The sequence below is a fragment of the Phodopus roborovskii genome, unplaced genomic scaffold (genome assembly GCF_943737965.1).
Source record: "Phodopus roborovskii unplaced genomic scaffold, PHOROB, whole genome shotgun sequence".
Lineage (NCBI taxonomy): Eukaryota > Metazoa > Chordata > Mammalia > Rodentia > Cricetidae > Phodopus > Phodopus roborovskii.
Genome location: NW_026125043.1, coordinates 20,752 through 34,031, shown reverse-complemented (window position 1 = coordinate 34,031; position 13,280 = coordinate 20,752). Strand labels below are relative to the sequence as shown.

General features: G+C 42.7%; 1 pseudogene; it reads right to left on the bottom strand.

Annotated features, from left to right (window-relative positions):
- Positions 1–2,705: 2,705 nt before the first annotated feature.
- LOC127216931 (tumor necrosis factor alpha-induced protein 8-like) lies at positions 2,706–6,246 on the bottom strand (annotated as a pseudogene).
- Positions 6,247–13,280: the final 7,034 nt, after the last annotated feature.

The window sequence follows — 13,280 nt, the reverse complement described above, 5'->3', positions numbered from 1 at the left end:
AAAATACTAGCACAGTCTCATTTGAGATCCTATACCCAAGGACACAAGGACCTCCCAAAAGGCCTCACCTCCTAAACAGCAACAGAACCTCTCAGTAGCACCATTCTGGGGATCTCTAACTTACAGGTCGGGGGATATTCAACATCCATACCACAGAAACAATACAGTATCTGATTATTGCATAATTGGTTGATATGCAGGGTTTCCACTAACCTAGAACCCTGTTAGCATGAAACTGAATAAAGGGCAACCTCTGCAGCAGATTCTTTCACCCACAATGAAATAATTCCTTTTTGTAGGGAACTAGGTTTATTAATTGATAAGTATGAGACAACTGGCTGTGAGGACCTGGCATGCTTTTCCAGAATGCCCTTATGCTGTTACACACACACACACACACACACACACACACGTGTACACACACGCACACACATTTGATGCTATAAATTAGGAGAAACACACAGCACAGCAAGAAGGCACACAGTGTTTAAGAATAAGATGTTTGCAAATTTCAACTTCAAGATTGGAGTAGCTGGTAAAAATGAAGGCAAAAAACTGAGGTCTGGAGGGCTGACAGCCAGGCACAAGGCTGGTCAAACCAGATACCTGGAGTCAAACACACTCAGTTTTCCAGCAGTTGTGTGGAATCCTAGGGTCCTTCTAAGAGTTTAAAAGAGCCTCTAAGGCAGCATAGTACCTGATGGTAAGAAAACACAAAACTTGCAGGATGTCAGCCTCATGAGAGGAAGGTGGCAAAGTCTCTTGCCTAGAGATGGGAAGAGAGGTTGGCATGATTGGCTCAGTGATGGCTCAGCAGGCAATTCTTACCCTGCTGTTTACTTCCCAGCTTCTGTCTTGCTGAGTGGGTACCGTTTCTGCTGTGGACAGTGCAGCCCTTTGTGCTGAACCACAAGGTTGTGCTTGATAGCCCCTAGCTGTCTATGGCACACAGTTGAGGGCATCTTGGCTATACAAAGCCCATCTCTTCTATTTGATGTGAGTTTCAGTTTCTTTTTTCCTGTGCTCTGATAAAAATATCTTGACACAGGCTGGAGAGATGACTCAGTGGCCAAGAGCACTTGTTTCCCTTCCAGATGACCCGGGTTGAATTCCCAGCACCCTCACAGTCATTTACAACCATCTGTAAATCCAGCCCCAGGGGATCCAATACCCACTTCTAATCCTCTAGTCCACCAAGCCTACAAGTGATGCATATGCATACATGCAGGCAAAACACTCACATATAAAACAACACAAAGGCAAAACAAATTCTTTTTTCATTAAAGTTAACTACACACATAGCAACAGAAAATGGACAAAGAGAATGGTTAGCTACAAAGAAAAAGGCAAACTATTTGTGTTTAGTCTTTCTTAGCATTCAGTTATTTCTTAAATAGTTTAGTTTGGGGAGCTTTACGAAAGTTGGATAATTCTCGAATTTCTGAAAGATGAAACGTTTGTAGTAGAAGGCTGGTTGATGGAAATGTTCTCTCTGTTATGTGAGTAAGTAGGTAGTAGACCAGCTTCACATTCAACTTATGCAAAAGTGTGTCAAGGAATAATCTAGAGGTTTCCCAGACAGTCAAGCCACTCTTTACCACCAAAGCATGCACCTCATGTTTTCTTGGGTCGTGAGCTACTGTTACCAACACATCAACTGACCTCTTATTTTTTGCTTATTTTATATCACCTTATTTGCTAAATTCTTACCTTGCATGTTTTTTTAAATAAAAAAAGATGTCCTTTATTCATCGATCCCCATTAAACATTGAAATGCATCCATCTTTCTTACATTAGTAGCAATACCCTTCTATTCTTTTATCCCTCGATCTCCTAAATTATTCTGATGAATTCATCTTTAAATTCAAGACTGCTCTCCTTTTTAATGCTACTTACATTTTATTGTTTCAGTATCAAAGCCAATCTGGAAGTTTTTTTCTCCTATGTGTGAAATGGATTTTAATACCAGAGATGTTTTTCAGCACATGTTCAAGATGACATCAAAGTTAGGCCCTAAGCAAGTATTTCAAGACAATGACATGTCACTACTGTTTTGAGATCTAAGTGTCACTGATGGTACTAGAAAGTAGAACTCAGTTTCAGAAGCACAATCTTACAGTGGGCATGTCATCTATTTCCACAGTCTTTTCAGATAGGTGGTGTTCTGCTTTCCTGGGGGTTCAATTCCATGGCCTCAGATTTAACTCCTGAATGTCAATGAAAATCTGTAACAAAACAATCGAGTAGCCTAGGAAGTAGAATTGTTTCAAAAGGATCAGTGACAGCAAAGAGAGGTTCTTGCCATTTAAAAGAGGTATACAGACTTAGTAATGAATAAAAGAGAACCAAGATACACAGCTTTGTATTGAGAAATACCTAATGTGCCACCAACATAATTTTCCTAAAACACAGAAAGTCCCAGCGATTGAAACCACACTCATCTTTGTGTCACGCTATACTTGAATTACCAGCTGTCTATTTTCCCCACATCCAGACATTCATTAAGACATTTTCAGCCAGAATTTTTGGCAATATGTTATTTTTTCCCCAGCTACAACAAGCCACACAAAAGTACTACCATTAATGTCCAATGGCTGTATGAGGCCGAGCCTTTCTGCAATACATGTGATCTTTAAAGGATTCTCTGTCTTCCCTTCCTGAGTCAGCGTTGCTTTGTCTTCAGGTAGATCGCTTATCTCACGAGCTCATATGTTCTCTTCCTCCAACATTTTGTTGATCCCGTCACAAAGTTTCTGTAAGTGAGGTTCAAATTTTCTAAAGGGATTATACAAGGCAGCCAGAAAAATCACAATCTGAAAAATGATCAAAGACGTCGATAACCTGTCTGTGAGACTTGGCGGTGAGGCGGCGCTGGATGATGTCGTGCAGCAGCTCTCGGCATTCATTCAGCAGCCTGGACAGCACATGGCGGTGGAAGGTGGTGGAAGCTGACCACCATCATGGCAAGCTGTTGAGCCTTCTTTTTGAACTTGTGCATCTGTGCCAGCTTGCCTCTATTGGACTGATTGTTCCTGTGGAGAACGGCCAGCTGGATGACGGTCTTGATGAGGTTCCTGATGACCCTCTCTGCCTCTTTCTTGTTCTGGGTGTACTCCTTGGTCACCCTGTAAAGCTCATCCAGCACCTCGCTGCTGGTGTCATCGATCAGGGTGGTGGCAATGGATTTGGAAACCTTTTACCCAGGATCTTTTGTGCTTGAACAGCCAGTTTTTGGAATTAAAGACTTATCTGTGGCCATAGGAGGAAGGGCGCTTTGGCGCTGGGACGAGAGAAGAGCGGGGCGGTCCTGCAACGTCGTTCTTCTGAGGCTCTTACCTCGCATATTTTCCCGATACTTTTCACTCTATTATATACGAAAAACTATTGCTCGCCTTCATTGGGGTTAAGGAGTAAGTTGCTTAAGGGCAATGCCCATTGAGAACTCTGACTGCAAAAGTCAAGTCTTTCAGGTCCATACCTTAAATTAAACAAGCACCAATCAGTCATTAATCTTGCTTAAGCATTCTGGCTAAGGACAGGGCATAAGGTAATATGAACTGTGGTGTCTAGTAACAACCTGATGCTAGTCATATATGGTTGCTTACAATTATTTAATTAGTTTTCAGGCAGGGTGCCACTATGTTGCCCTGGCTTCCCTGGAACTCACAATGCAGATCAGGCTAGCCTTGAACTCACAGAAACCCACTTCTGTTTGCCTTCCTAGCTCTTGGATTAAGTCATATGCCAGCACATCCATTGTGGAGTGTTATTTTAGCTCGGCAAAGATGTGTTGTATTTGTTTCACTTTGCCTACATAAGGCACCTGATTGGTCTAATAAAGAGCTGAATGATCAATAGCTAGGCAGAGAAAGGATATGCAGGACTGGCAGGCAGAGAGAATAAAAGGAGAAGAAATCAAGGCTTAAGAGAGGAATGAGAGAAGAAGGAAGAGGAGAGAATGAAGGAGAAAAAGAGGGATGTGCCCGGTGCTAGAAGCCAGGCAGGCACCAGCCAAACACGCAAAGCAATAAAAGTAAGATATAGACAAAGAAAGGAAGGAAGAAAGGAAAAAAAAAAAAAAAAAGGTAAAAAGCCAAGAGGCAAAAGGTAAGTAAAAAGAAACAGGTTAGAGAAGCTAGCCAGAAATGAACCTAAGCTAGGCTGAGCATTCAAAACTAATAATAAGTCTCTGTGTCATGATTTGGGAGTAGTTAGTAACCCCCAAAAGAAAACTGCTACATAAATCCACCACAGCTGTTTGAATTTAAGTGGAGTAAAATTAAGCATAGTTGACTTGTCAGACTTCCAGTCCTACTGTCATATTCTGAGTTTTCGAAGTCCTCATGTGACCACAGCATGACCTCAGAACATGTACCACTGCCCAGGTTCTGTGGGACAGGGTGCTTCTTTCTGGAGTGAAGCATGCTGAGTATGACTATGAGGTGACAGAGTAGAATCTGAAGGTGTTTAGGGAGGAGAGAATGAAATGCAGCCCACATTGTAATTGTTTTGTTTTAAAATAGAAATGTGGGGTGATAATTAAAGTGAGAACTTGGGGTGAGGGCATATCAGTGATGCATTCTTCTAGTCTTAACCTATATGGAAGAGTGGTCCATATACCACCCATGGCTTGTCACTAAGTACAGAAAGTCTGGGTCCCAATGGGCACCTTATAGAGTTTATCAGTGTTTGACTAGTGGTCTGTTTGCTTCTCCAGAGAACACACTACTTTGGGGAAGGTAGCCTTGTGCTTACATGGGAGTCAGAGGGGAATAGTGTCTTGCTATGTGTGCCTGACTGCCTGGAACTCACTTGAGTCCAGGTTGGCCTTGACTTTGTGCATCTGCATCCCAAGTGCTCCGAGTGCAGCCCACCTTTCCATTTTTCCATACATTGTCTTCTACTTCTTCCCATCTTTCCTCCCTGCTTCCCTTTGAGGACCATGCAGGGCATTCTGGAAAGAGAAAGGAAACTGAAAGGCCTACCTCCCATAACAGAAGATTTCAAGGTTCTCCCGGGAGAAGCACCATTAGATCAAAAGAGAGCTGTGACCCGGAGGAAGCCATTCCCATAATCACACACACTCCATAGCTCACATTGCATGACTTCAAAGCTTCCACCTAAATGCAGAAAGAGAATGGTTAATTCTTGGTAGCTCTACATGTAATGTGTAACTTGTAACTGGCCTGGTAGAAATGAAGATCTTCTAAAGAGGCCCTTGTGACTCTCAATCTGACCAGTAGACCGTGAGAACAAACAACCTCAAGGAAATGGGTATTTCCCCCATGAACCTCATGCTATCAGAGAAAAAGGCACCAGCCAGTGTAGGAACTTGTCTCCTGGAGAAAGATCTCACAGTTGTAACAGCTTGCCAGCCCATCTTACAAGATGAGACTGAAGCCTAGACAAGGACCGACCAGGGGCAGGTGGGAACAAACCTTGACTAGATGTTCCAAGACTCTCACTTCAGTACCTGGAAGATAGACTTGGCTTCACTGGGTCCTCTGTCCCTCTTCCCAGTATGGCCACATTGACTAAATCACCCCTTTTTTGACTTCTGTTTTTAATTTGGCTCTTTAGATTGGCTTACTGAGCATGGGTGGCCAGGCCTTGCAGCACAGCTTGTGTTCTCCAGGTTTGAAAACAATGCTAATGTCGTTTTTCAGGGAGTATGTGAGAGACATACTATGATCAAACAGCGTGGAACATGTTTACTATGATACCTCAAGTAAGCCGTTTAAATTCACCAAGATTAATATTTTCAGTCATCTTTAAGATGAAGATAGTGTTATCAATTAGCTGGGAAGACTGATTTAAAAATTAAACGGGATGGAATAGGCTAATAGCTCAGGACAGTGCAAGACTTATTGATGTGCTTAATAAGGCTAGGTAAAAATTTATACCCCCTCATTAGGACCAGAGGTATAGATAGAATCATGCTCAGTTTGCTGGAGGCCCTTGTTCAATTTGCAAATAAAACAAATGGCAATAAGTTTCTGACTTTAGGAAGTTAATGTGTTCCTGAATTATGCTCAAGACACATACCATGGTTTCAATGAGGCCAATGGCCTCAAAGGCAAAGTCAACACCAATAACCATCATTTCCATCACCACCTCATGGACAGGTTTCCTGAGCTTGTTAGGGTTGAGACAATCAGTGACACCCAAGGCTCTTGCCTGGGGAAACTTCTGCTCATTGATGTCAACCCCGATGATTCTGGAAGCACCAGAAGCTTTGCAGCCCATGACAATGGCAGAGCCAATCCCTCCGAGTCCAAAAACCACACAGGTGGAGCCAGGGGTGACCTGCAGTTTCGGAGGTGATCTTGTGTTAGTAGGGAATGAAGAGGGAGTAGGAAGCTCCTTTGGTTTTTGTTCATAATAGAAGGAGCCTTTCGGCTATGTGGCTCCCTGTTTACCATGTAGATAGTCACTGAAAACTCAGAAATGTGTTCTTACCTGTGCTGCATTAAACACAGCTCCAAAGCCTGTTGGCACCTCACAGTTTATGACACAGATTTCATCCATAGGAGCGGCATCATCGATCTTTGCTACAGCAATTTCATCTACCACAGTGTATTCTGTGAATGTGCTGGTCCCGTAAAGATGATTAATTTTCTTCCCTCTGCAGGTAAATCTGCTGGTTCCATCCAACATTAATCCAGTTGGAGAGAGAATACTACTCCCCAGACAGAGCAATGAAGAAGAGAAATGAAAAGGCATTATCAGGGTTGAGTCAACCTCTATACCCTGGAAAACCAATGAGGTGAGAAGTCAAAATTGAAACTAACTTCTCTTTCTTACAGAAGTTGCCCTTAGGATGGAGGCAATAGATGCATTCTCTACATTCTGGAAGGGGAAACATTAAGATTTCATCTCCTGAGGAGAAAGAATAAAGAAAGTTATGTCCAACTCAGGGGAGACCTAAAATACAGTAAATACCACTGGGAACTGTTTATAGCAGATGTCATCAATTCTACAGGACAGTTGTAGCATGGTATTTGAAGTTAATTATCCTTCCACTATGGTGTAAAAAAAATTCAATTTTAGTATAAATAGACCTGCAAGATAAAAAAAAAAAAAAAGAAGAAGAATTCAGGTGTTTGCAACTCATGACATTGAAGTTCAAAGGTAAGAGGTAGCCACATCTAAGAGCGACATTAGTATCTGTGGTGTATAAGGGTTGTCTGTTTGGCTCAGTGTTGCAGGAGAAAAGCAGAATCTGTCCTCATTGATATTTATTGGAAGAATGAATCATACATGAGCCAAATTAGAACCACTACTCATTATGAGGTGTTGCATTACAATAGAACTTGAAGAAAGGCAGGCTGTGCCCTTCGCCCTGTGCTGACATTAACTACATTAGCCAAACAAGGAAAGGACATTGATCTCTTTCAGAGTATCTATTTCTTCATAGGTGGTGGAAATCAGTCTGTGTCCTGGCCTGAGTTACTCCATATTGTGTAAAATGGGTTTTTTCAAACTGATCGCCCCCAAAGGCTTGACTTTACAAGTAGCGTTTGACTCCATTTTGAGAAAGGAGGGTGATGACTGCTCCTCGGACACCATCCAGAGATCTCACACTTCATAAAGCCTGTGTTGATTTGCATTTATTTCAGTTTCCAGCTTAGCCTCTTAGGTCCCTTGAAATTCCTTGCCTCTGTAAATGACACATTTATGCATTCTGCAGTACCTACCCTCAACATACAAACAGATGTATTTACTACATGATGTGCAACATGTGGTCAGAGTTAATATCAGTAACTAGGATAGGAATGAAACAACTCATATTTGCCTTGTCCAGTGCTTGATGTCAAGGTGATTGGAATCATCTGGACAATTGCTGTCAACAAAACTGCTATACTATGAGAAATTATTGTTATTCAGTACATTCTGACATCATGGAAGGACACAAATATGTTCACCCATATTTCTGACATAGCATGTTCATGGCATACATGAAACAAAACCAAAAAAATCTATGACAAACTTCTTGTTAGAATAATGTGATATCTCAAATGTTTGAAAGTTGAGGATCTGTAGTGTGGGGAAAGTAAATACAAATTCTAGAAGAAACTCTTATACATGATACTATTCTGTACAAGTGAAAGGATTAGTGTGCACCTGTATAGAGAGGGCTCATATTTTATGTTTAACAACATTGTGATCCAGTGTGTATATTGTAATTTTTAGTTTAATTTTGGGTAGACTGGTGTGAGATAATGTCTATAGAAGTGGGACAATAAGAATCCTTCTTTTACAGTGCACAAAAAGACTGGGAGCACATCCTCCATGGAGAAATACTCCCCTCACATAGAGGCAGAGCTAGGGCTAGTCCCTGCTCCAAATGACTTGACAGATTTTGTTGACCCCTCCTGGAAGGCATCATCCTCCCTGTGGAGTAGTGGGGGGGTGGGATGGGAGGGTGGTGGGGGCATGGGAGGGAGGGAGGGAGGGAGGGAGAGAGGAAGGAAAACAGGAAGAGGGAACTGGGATTGATATGTAAAACAAGGAAAAAAATCCTTCTTTTTTGACCCTTGTAGTCAAACACAAAATTGAAAGAATATACATATTCTATTTTTTTCATGCTGAGAATTGAACACAGCCTTGTGCATGGTAGGTTAAGTGTCACATCTTCAGCCTGGGATTCTGAATCCCAGGTTGCCTGTTTCCTGTACTGTATCTGTTTGGATGCGGTTGAATGGTTTTGTCAATATATAATATATGGTAAGTTCGGAGGTCTTTATGTTACCTCAGGGGAAGAATCAGAGTGGGAATTAGGAAAGGAATTGGTGCTATATTGTAAAAAATGGAATCAACCTTTAGGTGGAGATAGGCCCTTGTCCCCTCCCTTAAGAGCTAATACACGAGGCTCAGCTGGGACCTGGATAGGGAGCACCCACAAGAAGGTGGGTTCATCAGAAGGTGTGTGTTTTTCCTTTCCTCAATGCAGCATGACTTTTGTTCCTTCTCTTCTCTAACCGCCTCTCCCTTCCAGCTTGTAAGCTCTAATACACTGTCTTTATGCTTTTCTTTGAGTCCATTCTTTGTTCTCAAGCTTGTTTGTGATTGTTCTTAAATTCTTTCATTAGTAAAACTAAGTATGGACCTTATGCGGGGGCCTTGACTTCCCAGTTATCACATGAAGGCTCTGCTGGGACTCTGCATGATTTCTGGTAACACCTTTTCCTGCCTCTCAGTTCCTTCTTTCCTTCCTTCCTTCCTAAGATTCATTCATTTATTATATATTCAGTATTCAGTGTTCTGCCTGTATATATGTCTGTATGCCAGAAGAGGGCACCAGATCTCATTACAGATGGTTGTGAGCCACCATGTGCTTGCTGGGACTTGAACTCAGGACCTCTGGAAGAGTGCTCTTAACCACTGAGCCATCTCTCCAGTCTTGCCTCTTAATTTCTTAAGTGGCAGAGAAGCCAAACCTATTCCTGACCCCTAGATGGCATCAATATCATGCCTAGTCACCTACCTGGCTTTATGGTAGTTACTCCTTGTCCAACACTCTCCACAATCCCAGCTCCCTCATGGCCCAAGATGGCAGGAAGTGGTACTTTGTTTTTCCCTCCCAGGATGTGGTTATCAGTACCACAGACCCCGGCAGATATAATCTGAAAAGACGATTAAATAAATGGAGATAAAATGCCACAAACTCATTGTGTTCTCACTGATGTGTGGATCATGCATCAAATGTTTAGATTTGCGTGTTTGACTTGGAGTAAAGTAGAGTCAGGTGCGCTGGTTAGTTTTTGTCAAACCTGATTTAAATGGGAAAGAGAATGTTAACTGAAATAGAAAAAAAATCTTCCAACAGATTAGCCTGTAGTAAAGTCTGTGGGGTATTGTTTTGATTAGTAATTGGGGAGGGTGAGTCCTGTTCGCTGTGGGCAGTGCCATCCTGGGCAGGTGGTCCTGGGTTCTCTAAGACAGCAGGCTGAGCAAGCTGTGAGTGAGCTAGCCAGTAAGCAGCACTCTCCCATGGTCTCTGCTCCAGTTCCTGTCTCCAGGTTCCCGCTCTGATCTCCCTGATGGAGTGTGATCTGAGAGAAGTAAGATGAAATAACCCTCTCCTTCCCAAGTTGCTTCTTGTCATTGTTGTGTGATATTTTGCTTGTGTTCTGACAAATAAAGCTTGCTTGGAGATCAAAGGGTGGAGCTAGCCACTAGTTAACCACAGAGGCTGGGCACTGGTGGCATACACCTTTAATCCCAGCACTAGGGAGAAGGAAGCAGGGAGCTCAGGAGTTCAAGGCCACGCTGGGCTATACGAGATTGAACAAAGTTTGAAAGAGTGGTGCACACCTTTAATCCCAGCCCTAGGGAGGTGGAGACAGCAATATAAGTTGGGTGGAGGCAGAATCTTGCCCTCCCCATTCATTCTGAGATTTTGTAGAGGTAAGAAGTCTCTAGTGGCTGCTGCTCTGTTTCCCTGATCTTTCAGATTTCGATCTAATATTTGACTCTGGGTTTTTATTAATAAGGCTAATTATAGTGCTTCAGGTCATGGTGTTTCATTGTGTCAATACAAATCCTAATACACCAGGAAAATTGAAAGAAGCCACTAGGGGGAGAGGAAAGAAAACGTTTTAAAGGAGAAGGAGTAATAGAACATAAGTGGAAAGGGGGATTAATGAGGAGGGAGGGTTAAATGTAGAGGGAGGTGGGAATGTAGGAGAGTCTAGGGGGTATTTTTAAAAAACATATGGAAATCCACTATTTTATAAACTTCGTGTGTGTGTGTGTGTGTGTGTGTGTGTGTGTGTGTGTGTGTGTGTGTGTCTCCTCCCAAAAACTATGGTTGCCAAATAAAACGTCCAGTGCCAGGTCTGGGGATTCCTCCTCCTTGAACTGTTGGTCATCGGTGTCCTGGAGACCCCTGAAACAATATGAGCTGTTGAGATGGCTCTTGGTTGTTCACCAGGAACTTGTTGGTAAGATCCTAGCTACTGAAAACACCACAGGCATGGAAAATCAATCTGGTACTGCCTGGGATGCTTTCCCTCTGATGACTTGCGTTCTATGTGTGCCACTAGGAGAGTAAAGTCATCATCAGTTCTGTCTGTGAACTCTGCAAGCTACAATAATGACCAGCCTGGTAGGATGCACCAATGGGTGGCATCAATGCTATGGGGGTAACCAACCATTTTCTCATTGTATTTAAGGCCCACTCCACAGGAAGAAAAACATGCCTGGTATGACAAATCTGGCTGAAACCCCCTGGCTGGAGCTCATAGGCTCCAGAAGTAAACCTATTACTGTTTTATTGCTAAAGGGACATAGTATCAAAGCGACTTCCAAAGACACACATATTTACTGCTTAATTAGTGCAGCTCTCAGAGCTCCTCAGAGGAGCTTCTTTGTGCTATGGCTGACAGTTACTAAAACTCACAAATGATCAAAGTGCAGAGAGTGTGTGTGGCATGCTCTGCCACAGATGGGACATTTCTGTCACACAACTCCCCAAGTCTTGTGGCAATACTGTGGAAAAGGGGTTGGAAAGGTTGTAAGAACCAGAGGTTGAGGGAGACCAGGGAGAAACAGCATCCTCTGGACATGCCAGGATTGACGCATCCATGATCTCACAGCAGCTGTGGTTACCTGTGCAAGACCTGCACGAGATCAAGTCATCTATCATCCCAGGAGAGAGGGGTTCACAAGCCTCGCTCCTAGGGGAGGAGCTACTGACAGTTGGTGTCTGCAATGCCAGTCAGTTTTCTTTAGGAGTATGGTCCTTGGTGGGTCAACCATGCTCAGTGGATGGCCCCACACCATGCATGTATGAGCAATGTAAACTGGACTCAGTGAGGTGTTAAAAAAAAAAAAGACATGAAGTAGGGAGAGGATGGGGAGGTGGACAGTGAATCTGCAAGGGAAGAGCAGGGGGAATATGATCAAAACACATTGTATGCATGTATAAAACTCCCAAAGATTAATACAATTATTCTGTCAAAAATACCTAGTTATAAAATTATTCAGTCTTGCAGAGAATACTATGACACAACTTCAAGTCTAGAAGCAGAATGTATCCTTTGGTGTCTGGGCCACACGTTTTCACATTTGTGATATTGTCGAGTCCACAGAACACAGCACATAGTTTCTCTTGCCTTCATAATTTTGCCCAGACTGCCTTAAGGTGGCAAACATCACTGAATTCTTTCTGGCCCTTTGCTGTCAACTGTGGGATGTGGTAAAGCGTACAACAGGAACTTTAGGGAATGTTTTGTTACATGAACTCACGTGGAAGGAAGCCTGGGTGACATTCTGATGTTCTCCCTGCATTCTGCTCCAAGTAGTAGAACAGCCTAAGCCCCACGCCTTTTTGTGCCGACTTTCCTGTGCCTATTCTGCATGCTGTTTCATGATACCAACTAAAGGGAGAAGGGAAATGGAGGGGCCTTTGAAGCAATCTTCAAAGACTTTTCTGCAGGAGGCAGCTTTCTTGCTTTTTTTTTTTTTTCTCTCTTTATTCCAGTTGTTTTCTTTCTCTAGCTGTTCCAATTCAAAAGGTCACTTAGTTTTCCTTCAGGGTACAGAGATACTGCAGCTGGATGAAGTTGGCGGTAAGTCAGATCAGTTTGAGACTGCATATTTCTTCACTTGGAACATGTTGACAGCGCTAACAAGTTTTATCTAGACATTCTCTTTATTTTTATTATTATTTTTTTTCTGGCCAGCAGAAATTGAGCCTTGTAACTTTCCAAATTCTTTGTGAAGTTGCTCTTCCCTTTTGGCAATCTGATTGCTCACTTCAATGTTATTTCTTTTAGCCCTCTGGGCCTTTGGGGGTGGAAGATTTTTATCTCTGTGTTTTCTTGGTCTGTTTATTCAGGCCATCGATCCAAGTAGTTGGCCTCCAATCCCATCTCTCTGTGTCCTTTTTGTTTGTTTGCTTGCTGCTCTTAAATGCCCACTCTGGTTGGTCTTGAGGGAAATATGTCTAGTCTGGTCCATAGCGTTACATTTTCAGAGATTCTAATCTCAGCATGGACTATTAATTATGTCTTTGCCTGGTTTTCTGGGTTGGAGCTTGCTGCTTCTAGAATTTCCAGTCCTCTCTTAATTGCTTATCACCAAGATATGGGGTGTGGTTTGGGTGTAGCCTGCCTCCAAAGAGGTTCACGTACTAGACTCTCAATGCCCAGCATAATAAGTATTGAAAGTTAGCAAATGTCTTTGGTGGATGGGTCTAGTGCTCTACTCTCATGAGTGGGTTAATGACTTTTGCAGGAGACTAGATGAAGAGGCTTGTAAGAAGGTTCATCAGT